The sequence below is a fragment of the Mus pahari genome, chromosome 17, assembly GCF_900095145.1.
Source record: "Mus pahari chromosome 17, PAHARI_EIJ_v1.1, whole genome shotgun sequence".
Taxonomy (NCBI): domain Eukaryota; kingdom Metazoa; phylum Chordata; class Mammalia; order Rodentia; family Muridae; genus Mus; species Mus pahari.
The window spans coordinates 28,523,164-28,538,861 of NC_034606.1; positions in this window are offsets into that span (position 1 = coordinate 28,523,164).

The window sequence follows — 15,698 nt, forward strand, 5'->3', positions numbered from 1 at the left end:
GCGTGGTTTTCTGTGAAGTCACTGGTGGCCTCTACTCTCCAAATCACTTCACAGTGAACACTTTGATCCACTATGATATCAGTCTTGGGCTTCTAATTGCTTCCAAGTGAATTCTGGATTGCCAAGAGTCTGGGTGGTGTCTCCCATCTGATTCAGTTCTTTGCTCTGCACTTAATATTTCTGTGTTCCCAAAGTCCTCTGAACAACTTACTATGGTAATCCTTTCAATATAACAGAAATAACACATGTATAAGTTAACCTGAAAATGAAAGGTTAGGGTCCTTTTCATTCATTACTGAATTGTAGGGGACACACTAAAAACACAAGGCTCTAATATGTTGTTTTGTGCCTTGAACACAATTTTCTCTGCTTTGGATGTCCAGGTTATGTTATTAGATAAAATGTGTGAGACTGGAAAAACATTGCAGAAAGGGCCTGTAAAAAGAAATATTGCAACTAAATAACTACAGATACTTAATGTATTGTAAGCTAATCCATTTCCTGTGCCGACATCCAACAAATGAACACTCAATAATGTATGACTTGTGTGTCCTCTTTAATGTACAAAAATGTACAACGATGTCACTTTGCCTTCCCTTCCTATATTCAGCATCACCCTTGTAACAAGCATCCTTCTTTGGCTTTCCCCTACAACTTTAAAATATTTCATAATTTCTAGTATTTCCATTAAACTTCCAGTGTCAACTTTTCTTCAGTTATGTTAATAAAATTTAAAAAATAAAATGCTATTATAACTAGGCAAATGCCACAGATGAGTTCACTAGTACATAGACATCATCCCGGAGTGTTTTCTTTCTTGCTTGTTTATTGGGATCACATTCTCCCACTCAAATTTCTATGATTAAAAAAAGTGGTCATGCCAGGCGTGGTGGCGCATGCCTTTAATCCCAGCACTTGGGAGGCAGAGGCAGATGGATTTCTGAGTTTGAGGCCAGCCTGGTCTACAGAGTGAGTTCTAGGACAGCCAAGGCTACACAGAGAAACCCTGTCTCGAAAAACCAAAAAAAAAAAAAAAAAAAAAAAGTAGTCATATCTCTAGACTCCAATTCAGGAAATTAATGCTCATTTTTCTCCAAGGGATGAAGAAGCATAGAGAACTTGGAATAGTAGAGTCTTCAGCACCTCTCCCAGCTTATCCTGCCATTCTCTCATATCTTCACTCTATCACCTTAAGTTAGATTTAAATTCCAGACAGCTTTGCACCCTGTGCCCCTTAGCATGTGATGTCCTCTTCCTCTATTGAATTGAGTTCCTGCTTAGGATTATTTCAATTCCCCCAAGTCTCTAAAAACACTATTAAGTCATGCCAAAATGCTCATAAAGCCCGAAGTGTTTCTTTTTGTTGTTTCATAACTGTTCCTGGGAAGACGTGAGTAAGGGTCTATTCACTCCAAATAGGACACACACACACACACACACACACACACACACACACAAATAGGAGCATGAGAGCTTCAGCCAGCTGTATCACTGAAAATAATACTCCAGCCTGGGTGCTAACTAACAAAAGTCATACCAACTAGATTTCTCTGCACTTAGAGGCATCTATACCAAAGAATCTCAAAGTCAAAGCTTGACCAATTATAAGTCTCCATAATAAGCAACCCTCACTACAGAGAAGACACTCCTTCCAGAACTGAGTTTGACAGCAGTATCATTCCATGAGTCTAAGTACAAATTTATAGAAGGCATCATGAAAATGACACCACATCTATCTAACAACATAAGAGCAGTAGCCCCTCAGAAATTTGGAAGCTTCTGCCTTGGCTTACAGAAATAAAATAGGTTCCTCCTTAAGGATAAGGCCTTAAGTCCATTCTTAAAGGAGTTGGATGCACCCACAGTGACCGTGCCAGCAGTCCACTAGTCTGCACATCTTTCCTGGCATGTTGATGCCAGCATAGAAAGTGATCTCAAAACTAAGCAAGGCTGCTGTTAACAATTCTCCTACTACGATCTACATTTCTAAGTAGCCTATAGTCAAAACGTATGATGTTTTCAGTAACAGAGATTTAGCATATAGCTTTTAAAGGCAATAAACTTTCGTAAATGATAACAAGTAGCGTTTATGGTTTATGAGAGATATCTTACACCAAGAGCTATGATTTCTACCAAAAATGTAAGGTTCCTGGGAACTACTTTTTCCAACCAGATGATATGGCTCACTGAAAGCTTTAAGAGTTACGTCTTTCCAAATGCTTTCCATCGAGATGGTTCATATATAATTAAAGATCTTCCAAAGACAGACAACCTCTTTTTAAGTTCTTTCAACATCCTCTCCAAGCATGTCTTAATTGACTTTGGGATTTAAAAACTAGGGAGATACTTTTTAAATGTTATTAAGGCCCAGCATAATAAAGACACACACACACACACACACACACACACACACACACACACACACACACACACAACAGAGAAAGAAATAGTAATATGAAAAACAAAAGCATGGTTGAGAAGGACTGATCTTATTTAGATCTCTGTAATTTTCCTGCTTTCTATCTCATCCTTCTGGAAGCTTCCATGGAGTTTAATATATCCAATTAAGCTTGAAGGACTCAGCAACTTTCTTGAGTTTTTTACATTAGGTTGGAAGACAACTGGGGACTGAGCCATGCTCTCATTTGACATGACTGCTACCTGAGCTGTTTCCCAGTTCTGAAAGGTTTCTGGCTAGAATTGAGCAGACAGACTCTTTGTTGGGCACACCTCATCATGGAAAGTATCCAAGGCCAACCTCTAATTGCTTTTTTGAATGGGAAAAACATATACAATATACTGTGAGGGAGCAGTAATCACCCAGCCCTAATTTTATTTGTAGCATCCCATCTACCATTAAGTCATTCTTTTAGTGACCTATCATTCCTGCATTAAACCCTTCTAGAGACTCATTTAGACAGCATTTGGAATTTCATCATTTCTCCCCCCACCAAAAGCATGATACAAAGCTTGCTGAATTTGCTTTTGGGTGATGTGGCTAGAACCCATTGTCTCCTGACTTTTTTCTTGCCTTTTTCTGATTGCTTTAGTATTTTATGAGCTCAATTTGGATACCATTCTAACTCATTTTTATTATCCAAACCCTTTCCTATTTCATAATAACCACACAGCCCTATGTGGCTGACCATTGCTATTAATGTCTTAAACCAGTCTTGAGTTCCTGAATGAGGTAACATATTTCTTAAATTTCCTGTGAAAATGGTCCTATCAGGATCAATGAACATCAAACACCTTTTCTCCTATTCCCAGGTTCCTTTAGAATGTCTGTCATCTTTCTTTTATCTTCCAGCCCTTAATGTTCATGGGGACCTCAGCTAAAAGCAAACAATATACCTCTAGTTTCCGAAAATAGCCAATGCATTGGGAAATAGTTTATTTTATACTGCCTGAGCTTCTTTGTCTTAAGGCAGAATAAGTATAGTTATATTATTCATTTTTTTCTGTTTTATGGCACTCAAGATCATCCTATGGCCATCCCCATGTTCTGGACCTTCTCAAGTGAGGCTGTGAGGATGTGAGGGGCTACTTCATTTCCTGTTTGTTAGTTCTTCTCTATTCAAGCCATTTAGATGTAGAGTACCTCTTGATTATCACAGTTTCCTATACTGTATCAACACTAATGCCTTTGTGTGCATGTTTTCTGTCCCTCTGAATTAAAGGTGGAAGCCAAGGACCTGAAGGGTACTTTTTATTGTTTCTACCCCATTCTCTCCCTCCTGACAACCTTTCTTTTATTTTTTTTACTGTAGACTCCAAGAATATATATTTCACAAAGGTGTTTTAATACAGATGTAATGCATTCTCTCATCTCCTTATATTCTACTGACTTTTGAAAAATGGCAAACTAGTACGTCCATCTCATCCTCTTTTTTTCCATGTGTCTTGCCATATTAGAAGCCAATTCAGGGAAGCCATCTCTTTTCCCACTGTTATTTCTCTTTGTAGGCAAGTTCTTACTGGGTAGACAGCCCATCATCAGTTTATGTCTTATTACAGTAAAGCTTTCAAAACAATGCCATAGATGCTTCTCATCTCTATTATACATGCTTCCTTCAGAACTTGAAATATACTTTTGAGGTTGTTTGTCATTTGAGGGGTGTAAACTTACATGACTAGATGCTCTACTTGGTAACCTAGCAAATGTTTCATGTATCTAGAAAGAGAAGAGAGAGTGACAAGTAATTTTCAGAGACAGAATTATAAGACTCTATCCTGAGGATTGCTTAAACATCAGATAGTAGAACGTCCTAAGTCCCAACACATTTTCCATTCATTCTGTCATAAATTTAAAGCTAGCTTGGAGGTAACAAGCTTGTTCCTAAAATATATTAGCAATAACCCAGAACAGAAGAATTCTGTTTCCGTCCTCTAAAACGGACCTTTGTATTCACCTTGCTTTCCTCTTGTAGTATGTAAGGTTTAGCCTTGTTCGGTCCACTGTCATTTAGAGGAATCCTATTGGAATGATTTATTTCACTTTCTAAGTACAATTTGAATTCCCACTGAGAAGGACATAAAGGTGATTTAAATATCTTCAAATTACTGTCTTTGTCAGATTTTAAAAGTGCTTCTTAAAATCCAAGTCTTCCATTTGTTTACTCATTGACCTATGCTTTATTCATTTGTTTGGTTGTATATTTATTTAACCTAGTCAATAAGCATTAATTAAACTAGCTCTCCAAACTCACAGACTTTAATTAACCTCTCTTCTAAATTAGATTTTATTTTCAAACTGAATTTTAAACTCCCTTCAATATAAATGACCAAACTTGCCTCTCATATTGACCCCAGTAGAAATACTTAATCCTAGAAATTCACTAGATAACTTCCTACATGCATGTTACCTGACAAACAAGCAGTTCAAACTACAAGTATAGAATAAAATGAATTTCTATTTATAAAAGTCAAAAGTGATCAGACAGACTTCTTGCTGTTTCATCTCCATGGAAACTTTTATTTTGCTTGGTTGCAGATGAGACAGCAAGGCAATGGAGTGACACAACCTTGGAGCAGCTCTTCTGTCAGGTTTGAGGACTTATTCACAATCTCTGGCATGAGTACTTAAGTCCCAATACTGGGAGTATTGGGAAATTCATAGACACAGGTTTTGAGTTGCCAGAGGACTGAATAAGTATCAATTTCATAAGGCAATGATCTCCCATATGAGGACATGAATTGTAAATGAAGCACTTGAAGATCAAAATAAAATTTTGCAACACACACAACACAAGAAGATTCAATGCTTATTAAAAGAGTGAAGGAAGAAAACAAAGACACGGGGCTCCAAACAAGCTTCAGAAAGTAATTTAAGGTTTTTAAAAATGGTGAAGTGCGTTCCTTAGAATGGGGAACAAAATACCCATGGATGGAGTAACAGTGAAAAAGTTCAGAGCAGAGCCTGAAGGAACGACCATCCAGAGACTGCCCCACTTGAGGATCCACCCCATGAACAACCACCAAACCCAGACACTAGGCAGATGCCAACAAGAGCCTGCTGACAGGAGCCTGATATAGCTGTCATCTCCGAGGCTCTGCCCAGTGCCTGGCAAATACAGAAGTAGATGCGCAAAGTCATCCATTGGACAGAGCACAAGGTCCCCAATGAAGGAGCCAGAGAAATACCCAGGGAGCTGAAGGGGACTGAAGCCCCATAGAAGGAACATCAATATGAACTAACCAGTACCCTCAGAACTCCTTGGAACTGTACCACCAATCAAAGAAAACACATGGTAGAACTTGTGGCTCTAGCTATATATGTAGCAGAGGATGGCCGAGTCGGTCATCAATGGGAGGAGAGGCCCTTGGTCCTTTGAAGGTTCTATACTCCAGTATAGGGGAATGCCAGGACCAGGAATGGGAGTGGGTGGGTTGGGGAGCAAAGGCAAGGGGGAGGGGATAGGAGATTTTCAGAGGGGAAACTAGGAAGGGATAACGTTGGAAATGTAAATAAAGAAAATCTCTAATAAAAAATAATACAAAAAAAAATTGGTGAAGTGGTCACCTCCTGTAACCAGGTAGAACTTCTAGTGGAGGAAGGGGGACATAAACCCACCCACAACAACTTCAACCCAAAATTTGTCCTCCCTACAAGATTCACAGGGATAAAGAGGGAGCAGAGATTGAGGGAACAGCCAACCAACAACTGGTCCAACTTGAAACACATCTCATGTAAGTTAGCCAATCCCTGACAGTATTAATGATACTTTGCTATGCTTGTAGACAGAAGTGTAACATAACTGTCTCCCGAGAGGCTCCATCAAGTAGCTGATGGAAAGGGATGCAGAGACCCACAGCCAATCATCAGGCAGTTCTCAGGGTGTCCTGTGGAAGAGTGGGGTATAGGATTGAGCAAGCAGGAGGGGTCAAGGACACCACGAGAATATCTACAGAGTAAACTAACCTGGGCCTTGGGGGGCAGGGCTCACAGAGACTGAACCACCAAGCAAAGGGCATGCAGGGGCTGGACCTAGGCCCTCCACACATTCGTAGCAGATGAGCAGCTTCGTGGTTATGTGGGTCCCCTAAAAAGTGGAGTGAAGGAGGTGGGGGCTGTCTCTGACTCTGTTCCCTGCCATTGGGTCCCCTTCCCCTAGCTGGACTGTCTGGTTGGGCCTCACTGGGAGAGGATGTTGTTAGGCCTACTGCTACTGAATGTCCCAGGGTAAGGTAGTATGCAAGGGGGGCTTACTGTTGTCTGAAGAGAAGAGGAAGTGGTAATGGGGGAGGAATTTTAAGGGTGGGGCTGGGAGAAGTGGAAGGACTAGGGTGGAACATGTTTGGGTTATAAAGTGAATGAATAAATAAATAAACAATAGTGAGTGGTATGATGTGCAATTCAAGAGAACCAGGGACAAGATTCAGTCCAATTAAAGAACTGCTTATTACTGGTGAAGTTTAACTAGGAGAAAGGTGCAGAATACAAATTAAGACTGAATTTGTGGAGTGGAAGACTTGAGGAAGAAACGGTAATTTCATACCTACCTGTGTCAAACTTTCTATACATTTAACAGCAGAGTTCACACAGAAAAAAATTCAGGCAGGGGATGCTTCCATTATTTGTCAGGTGGAAACAGACCTAAAGCCTGAGAAAAATTCCCAAACACCTTATTAGTATATTCCAGAATCTACTTCCAAATATAGACGCGTAAGATGAAAATCTATATCACACCTACAACCTCAATTTTCCCCTCCACCTTGCTCAGCATTTTGTAATAGAGAGGACAGACAATGCCACAGAACAGAATAGTCCCAAAGTATTTTGAACTAATAAAGAAAAGTGTGCACAAACACAAGCTACCCAATATGATGGCCTGGATTTAAATGTTTCAGTAAGGATCATGGATAAAAAAGCATTTATCAGAGATGACAGTAAGGGGCAGGAAGTACTGTCTAGGAAGGTGATGTAACCGGATCTGAAAGGGAAAGGCCTTGGATTGACTTAATAGGTGACGAATTAAAGGTAGATCACCACGATTGAAGAAACCTTGTACAAACTTTGTTTAAAGTAGAGACACGGCTAATTTTGAGCAGGTACCACAATGTTTGTAGAAAATATAGAAAGATCTATTCCCCTAAATTCCTATTCTTCCTCTCAATAGCTAAAAGAAAGCTTCTCCTATTGTTGTTTTCTAAGAGAATGAATGTTTCAGGAATACAAACCAGACGTTTCATTATTGCTATTTCTCAACCATAATAAACTTGGAAGAAATGTCATAAATCAGACATTTGTTATTTCTCTGAACTGTAAATACAATAGTCAACAGAATTGTGCATGTACATGCCCATGTGTGCACAGTCTCACACACACACATACACACACACACACACACACACACACACACACACACAGAGAGAGAGAGAGAGAGAGAGAGAGAGAGAGAGAGAGATACACCATACACACACACCATACACTTACATCATAAACCCCACACAAAGACACACATAGAGGCATACACATACCCCACACAAACATAAACATATATATCATAAACACAAGACAAAGATATAATCAGACACACAAACACACATAATACACAACACACACATTTCACGTATATACACACCACACCATACCACATGTTTAAGAAATGAGACTCCCATGGAAGGAGTTGCAGAGACAGTTTGGAGCTAAGATGAAAGGATGGACCATCCAGAGACTGCCCCACCTGGGGGTCCATCCTATAATCAGTCACCAAACACAGACATTATTGCATATGCCAGCAAGATTTTGCTGAAAGGACCCTGATGTAGCTGTCCCCTGTGAGGCTATGCCAGTGCCTGGCAAATACAGAAGTGGATGCTCACAGTCATCTATAGGAGGGAACACAGGGCCCCCAATGGAGGAGCTAGAGAAAGCACCCAAGGAGCTAAGGGGTCTACAACCCTATAGGTGGAACAACAATATGAACGACCAGTACCCCCAGAGCCCATTTCTCTAGCTGCATATGTAGCAGAAGATGGCCTATTCATCCATCATTGGGAAGAGAGGCCCCTTGGTCTTGCAAACTTTATATGCACCATACAGAGGAACTCCAGGGCCAAGAAGTGGGAGAGAATGGGTAGGGGAGCAGGGCAAGGAGAGGGTATAGGGGACTTTCAGGATAGCATTTGAAATGTAAAGAAAATATCTAATAAAATAATTTTTAAAATAAAAAGAAAGAAAGAAATGAGACACCAGCCAGGCATGGTGGCGCATGCCTTTAATCCCAGCACTTGGGAAGCAGAGACAGGCGGATTTCTGAGTTCGGGGCCAGCCTGGACTACAAAGTGAGCTCCAGGACAGCCAGGGCTATACAGAGAAACCCTGTCTTGAAAAACAAAACAAAACAAAAAAAGAGAAATGAGACACCAGATAAAATTCTATACAAAGGAATAAAGGGCACCAGAAATGATAAATATAAGGAGAAAAATTTCAGGCTTTCCCTCTTCTCTTTTAAATAATTTGTAGTAAGTATTGGGACTATAGGGATTTTACAAACCATTAGAAATATATTATTTAATATTCTCATATTTAAAATGATATATTCTTCTTTAAATAAAGCAACTGTAATAACTTTAAGGTATATATTATATGGTATGAGTAACCTTTAAAAGAATCAGGGTCGCATACTTGAAAATCAACAGAAAATTAACTTAAATAGTAAATATTAGTTGTCTCAAGATGGGGTATTAACAGGGAAAATCAGAAAGTTACACATAAGACAAATATAAACAAAAAACCCTGGTATAATGGCTTTGAATCCAACTTGATTTATGAACATATTAAATATACATGGTCTAAACAGACATTCCATAAGGCACAGATATAGTCCAAATATTTTTGTTAACAGTAAGTATTTTCCATAGGCATGAGTAAATTTTAAATAATGTTAAAGCATTACACACAGACATAAGTCCTGATGAACATGAGATTACCATGTTAGTGTCATACAAAGTACATTTGACAACAAATATATATCACTCCAAGTTGGTTTATGAAGATGAAATATTCACATTTGTGAAGCTATAACACTAAGTATATGTGTAGTTTGAAAGAATGCATTCAAACACATAAGGACCAGTGAGCTGGAAAGAAAGACAAATCTATAGTTTTGCATTTTGCTGGTTATTGAAAAATAGAAATATAAAGAAGAAATTAGACACCATTAAGCCAAATAATCCAAATAAAAAATGTGTTACAGAGATAGACTGAGAAGTCTCAAAAGAGGAATCTCTAATGTGCGAGAAGCACTTAAAGGAATGTTTAACATCTTTAGTCATCCTAGAAATGCAAATCAAAATGACTCTGAGGATCCATTTTTTACCCATCAGGATGGCTAAGATCAGAAACTCAAGGGACCGCATATCTTGGTAAGGATGTGGAGCACGGGGACCACTCCTCTATTGCTCTGCATACTAGTTCATGGTAACCACTCCTGGGCATATACCCAAAAGATACTCCACTATAGCACAAGGACACTTACTCAATTATGTCCAAAGTATATTTATTTGTAAAAGACAGGAACTGTAAACAACCTGGATGTCCCTCAACTGGAGAATGGATAACTAAACTGTAGTACATTTACACAATCAAATGCTATCCAGCTATTAAAAACAAAGACATCTTGAAATCTGAAGGCAAATGTATGGAACATATCCTCCACATGTATGGAAAATATCCATACATGTAATCCAGACTCAGAAAGATACCCATAGTATGCACTTACTTATAAATGGATATTAGCCATAAAGTACAAAAGAAACTCTGTAAGTAAGAAGGGTTGAAGAGAGAATGCTTGAATCTCACTCAGAACGGGAAATAAAATAGACATCATAGGTGAAGGGAGGGAGGGATCCAGGTGGGAGAGGGAGTAAAGAGGGGAACTGGATTGGGGATCATCTGTGGAGATAGTTGTAGGGAGAGAGGTCTGGGATAGAGAACAAAATTGGTCTGGGACATCTCTGGAATTAGTAGAAACCTAGAACAGGGAGGCTTCTGGGAGCCTACGGAGGTGACTAGCTGAGACCCCTAGCAATTAGGGATATGGAGACGAAAGTGACTACCTACTGTAGCCAGGTGGAACCTTCAGTAGAGGGAGGGGGAATATCAACGCACCCACAAAACCTTCCACCCAAAATTTGTCCTGGCTACAAGATGTCAAGGATAAAGATGTGGCAGAGACTGTAAAAATGGCCAACCAATAACTGGCCCAACTGAGACCCCATCACCTGCAAGAGAACCAACCTCTGACACTATTAATGATACTCTGCTGTGCTTGTAGACAGGAGCTTAGCATAAGTGTCTTCTGAGAGGCTTCATCCAGCAGCTGATGGAAGCAGGTACAGAGATCCACAGCCATTGCTCTCTAGGAGTCTTATGGAAGAGTAGGGATAGGGAGTTGTAGGGTTCAAGAACACAATAAGCAGATCTACACAATCAACTAAACTGGGTCTGGGGAGAGGGAGTCACAGAGACTGGACCACCAACCAAAGAGTGTGCAGGGGCTACACCATGGACCCATACACAGTTGTAGAAGATATGCAGCTTGATGTTCATGTGGGTCACAGGTCCCCTAACAATTGGAGGTGGGGCTGTTTCTGACATTGGATTCCCTTCTCCTAGCAGGACTGCCTGTTTGGGCATCAGTGGGAAAGGATTCACCTAGTTCTGCTGTAACTTGATTTCCCAGGGAGAGGTAGTACCCACAGGGGGCTTCCCCTTCTCTGAGAAAGGGAGGGAGTAATGGAGGGAGAGGTTTGTGAGTATGGGGCTGGGAGGAGAGGATGGAGGGGATATAAAGTTAATAAACAAACAAACAAATAAGTAAACACATAAAGAAATATAGAAAAGGAAAATTAGCTATGAAGATTAGCTATATAGGTCACTTGAACAATACAACCAAGCAAGCTGAATTAATTTCTGCTTTTAAAATTCTGTAAGAGCCAATGAACATTCACCAAGAAAGACCATCTGCCTAAATACAGAACACAAGTGAAGTAATATTTAAAATATCAATTATTCAGAATATTATTTATTGCTCTAAAATGAAAATAATAAAATATGAAAGAAAAAATTGTGCATGTAAGAACTCTTTGAACAATTCTAAATAGCTACACAAGTATCGTAGATAAAAAAAAGTTTAAATCTAATGTTCTGCATTAAGAATTGGTAAAAAGAATTATAGGAATAGAAATAATAAAACAGATTTGCATTAAGAATTGGTAAAAAGAAGTATAGGAACAGAAATAATAAAACAGAAATGAATAAAACAGAAAATAGTAAAAAAAAATAAACAAATTCAAAATATCTTTATTAGGATAAAACAAAGTTGATCAAATGTCAAGGAAAACTAGTAGCAAACAGACAGAGAAGGAATATAGAGACTAAATAGTGATATCAAAATGAAATGAAGACTGTTCACTATAAGTACTAAATGCTATATTAGATATTATAAATAATCTACTGACGACTTAGATGAAATGTACAGGGTCCTTAAATTGTCTGAGTTTCCACAGATGATAAAAGAGTAATTAAAATAGTTACAACTTTTAAGTAAATTAAACTAGTAAATACAAGACTTACTACAAAAAATTTCCAATCCTATAATTTGTACTAAACATTTGAAAATGAAGTGTATCCAGTTACAAAAGCTCTGAAGCATTCAGAGTGATTTCTTAAAATAGAATTGCCTTGATACCTATGGCACACAAACATCCTATACCAGAAGAAAGTAACTATAAACAAATATGCTTCATAAAAATAGAAAAGAATATTTTAACTGTTAACCAATAGAATTCAACAAAAAACAAAATGAAAATGCACTATAATTTAGTCAAAGTCAATCTGTATACCCATAAAATAAAGGACAAACCCCACATGATTATCTCAAAAAGAATGAAGAAAATGACATTAATGGAAAATTCTCAGTAAGTTATACGTATAATTATCTATAATGTCATATATCATGTTTTACAGCTGAATACATTCTCCAGAACAGCAGAAATAAGAACAGAGTAACCATTCATACTACTACTCACCAGCAGCAAGACAAAAACTGCAGATCTATTCTTACAGTACAGCCAAAGTAGAAAAAAGTCAACATGTTGAAAGTAAATAAACAATTGTACTCCATGCAAAAGTCAAAATTGTCCAGAGAAATTCTAATGTATGCACCAAGAGTTATAAGAACTAAAGTATCAGACTGGTAAGTTAGCAAACCAAGAGTTCAATATGACACAGCAACGTGTGCAGTGAATACTAGTAACCAATACCTGAGATTTAAATTGTACCTGTATTTTATGATAGCATGAAAGCATGGAATGTTTTAGAACAAGTTGTGTAAAGTCAGACATGCAACCTCTGTACTCTAAAAGTTAAAAATTAACATTGAGTGGCAACTAAAAGTGACACAAGCTTGTTGGAAGCCACTGTACTGGTGGATTGATACATAAATGGTCCAATTCCAAATTCAAGCAAGTGTATACACAGTCATACAAAATTGATACTGAAAACCAGAGGATCTAAAACAGGCAACACAATTTTGTAAAAGAATAATGTCAGAAGAACACATAAAAGAATTGGTTTAAGGAGACCACTATGGAAGAGCTATGGGAAGGAAAGAAGCAATTGAAGGTGATGGCAACCCCACAGAAAGACCAATAGTGTCAACTAACCTGAACCCTTGGGAGCTCCAGGAGACTGAACCACCAACCAAAGAGCACACACAGGCTTATTCAAGGGCCCTGGCACATATGTAGCAGAGGGCTGCCTTGTTAGCCCCCAGTGGGACAGGATGCGCCTAATCCTGCAGACACTTGATACCCCAGGGTAGATGGATGCCTGAGGCAGGACATCTGAGGCAGGACACCCTCTCAGAGGTAAAGGGAAAATGAAAGAAAGAACTCTAGAAGGGGGAGCTGGGAGGGAGGGGAATAACATTTGGGATGTAAATAAATAAAATTAATAATAATAATAATAATAATAATAATAATAATAATATAATAGATGCATTCTGCCTTTCTTCTTAAAAGACCCTTCTCTGCTTTGGTATAACAGTCAAGTATCAAGACTCAATAAAAATCTAAATGAGGGTACTGTGTCAGCAAATTTGGCTACCATGCAAATAAAGAAAGCAGCTGATTTTTTTTTCATTACATAAGCTTGCATTTGTCATACAAACACACAAAGTACTTCGGAGCCTCTAACCCATGTCCCATTCGTCTCTGTTCTCCCTCTCCCTGCTCCTTTTGTTAGTTGTTCTTCCTCTCCAGAGACTTTGCCTCTCTGTGTCACCTGTCTGTTTCTAATTTTATGTATCTATAAATACTAGGACCCCAAAATTACAGATCACATGATACTTACCTGTCTGAGGCTGATTTAATTCTCTTAATTAATAGGTGAATGTATCAGAATGCCACAAAAGTATATGAGCCTTCTTAAGCTTCCAGGCCTGAAGCCCAGAGTGTGATACATGGTCCTCAGGCTGACACACCCAGTCAACTTTGCCACAGATAGCAAAGTGACTGAGGTGAGAGTCTCCCCTGAGGGCCCTATATGAGAGTGTCACAGGACTGCACAGACCCTCTAAAGATTCTTGCTCACCTCCTGCCTAAAAATGTGGAATGAAGACCCCACAGCAGAGACTGACCCATGGACACATAGCCAAGAGGTCAGCATTATCCCACTTTATACATAACTCACTTCCTCTTGGGTCCAATGAACTCTAATAAAAGACTTCTGAAGAGACACTACTGAGTCCCAGTTTACCTTACCAGTCTCTGTCATTGCATGTGCTTGTTTTGTGAGAGACAGGGTGATTAAGACATAGCTGCAAAGCCTGTAAATTCAGGTGGCTTCTGATCAATTGCCTTATATGGTGATGGCAGAGTCTTCAGTTTATTTTCTGTCTGTTGTGAACTGAATTGTGGCACCTTCTCAAGAACAAGGACATGGCTTCCTGAGGTTACATAAAAAAAAAAAAAGTTTCTTAAGAAGTATCAACTGGTCTTGCTCTCACTTATTGTCACAGTACCACTTTTCTGAGCAAATATAGTGTCTCTTGGTGCTCAGGCACCAACACTGTATTATCCTGTATGGCCTTAAACCTGCCATTACCTGCATGTGTGGTTTTGAGGGAGTTTACCTTTTCTAGCTGAACTGCATTCTTGTTGCTTGTGGGCACAGGTGTCATCTGGATACTTATGATCTGTTGCTGTAATTAAAACCCAATTCTTGTACTACAAACTTCCCACATTTATTTATAAACCTCAAGGAACACCCACCTCTTCATATATCTTAACACATCTGGTAAGTGAGTAAGAGATTTTAGGCTTGTTCCAAAAACTAATGTACAATTATCTGATCTAGAAGCTTTGTTAACATATAGCCATATCTTCTTTCAACAGGTCCTGTGTTACATTAGTAGGGTGTTTTTTTTCCTTCCCTCTCCTACTCCTGAAAAAGAAAATTATCAGAACGCCTCACCTTGAAGATTGGATATATGGAAGCTTATAGAACATTGAGATTTCTACTTTCAATGGAGAAAGTACTTCATGCCTCTTACACACTGGATTCCTCAAAGATATTCCCTTTTTAAACCATGTCTAATCTTTGAAATCTGAAATTATGAGTCAGTAAACTCAATGGGTACCTGTGAAGGTATGTATTCAAAATATAAGATGGGAAAACATGATTTAACGTAAAAATAATTATCCCCCTACATGAGACCCTATCTCAAGAGGAAGGATGGAACTGATGACCCAAGTTTTATCACTTGCATGCTATAGGATCTGTGGATCATTTGCTATGTGACATTAACAGCCTCCTTTCTTTGTGAATCAATTGTCCCATTTGGACAAAAAGCAAAAGAAAAGAACACTGGATGATGTCAATACATGATGCTAGAGAAAGACTATAGCAAGAACCTAAAACTATATTGAACAATTGAAAGCAGATTTTTACATGCACTATACTAATGCACATGCCAGTAAGATTCTGCTGAAGGGACTCTGATCTAGCGGCCTCTTGTGAGGCTATGCCAGTGCCTGGCAAACACAGAAGTGGATGCTCACAGTCAGCTATTGGATGGAATACAGGGTCCCCAATGGAGGAGCTAGAGAAAATACCCAGGGAGCTGAAGGGGTCTGCAACCCTATAGGTGGAACAACAATATGAACTAACCAGTACCCCCAGAGCTCGT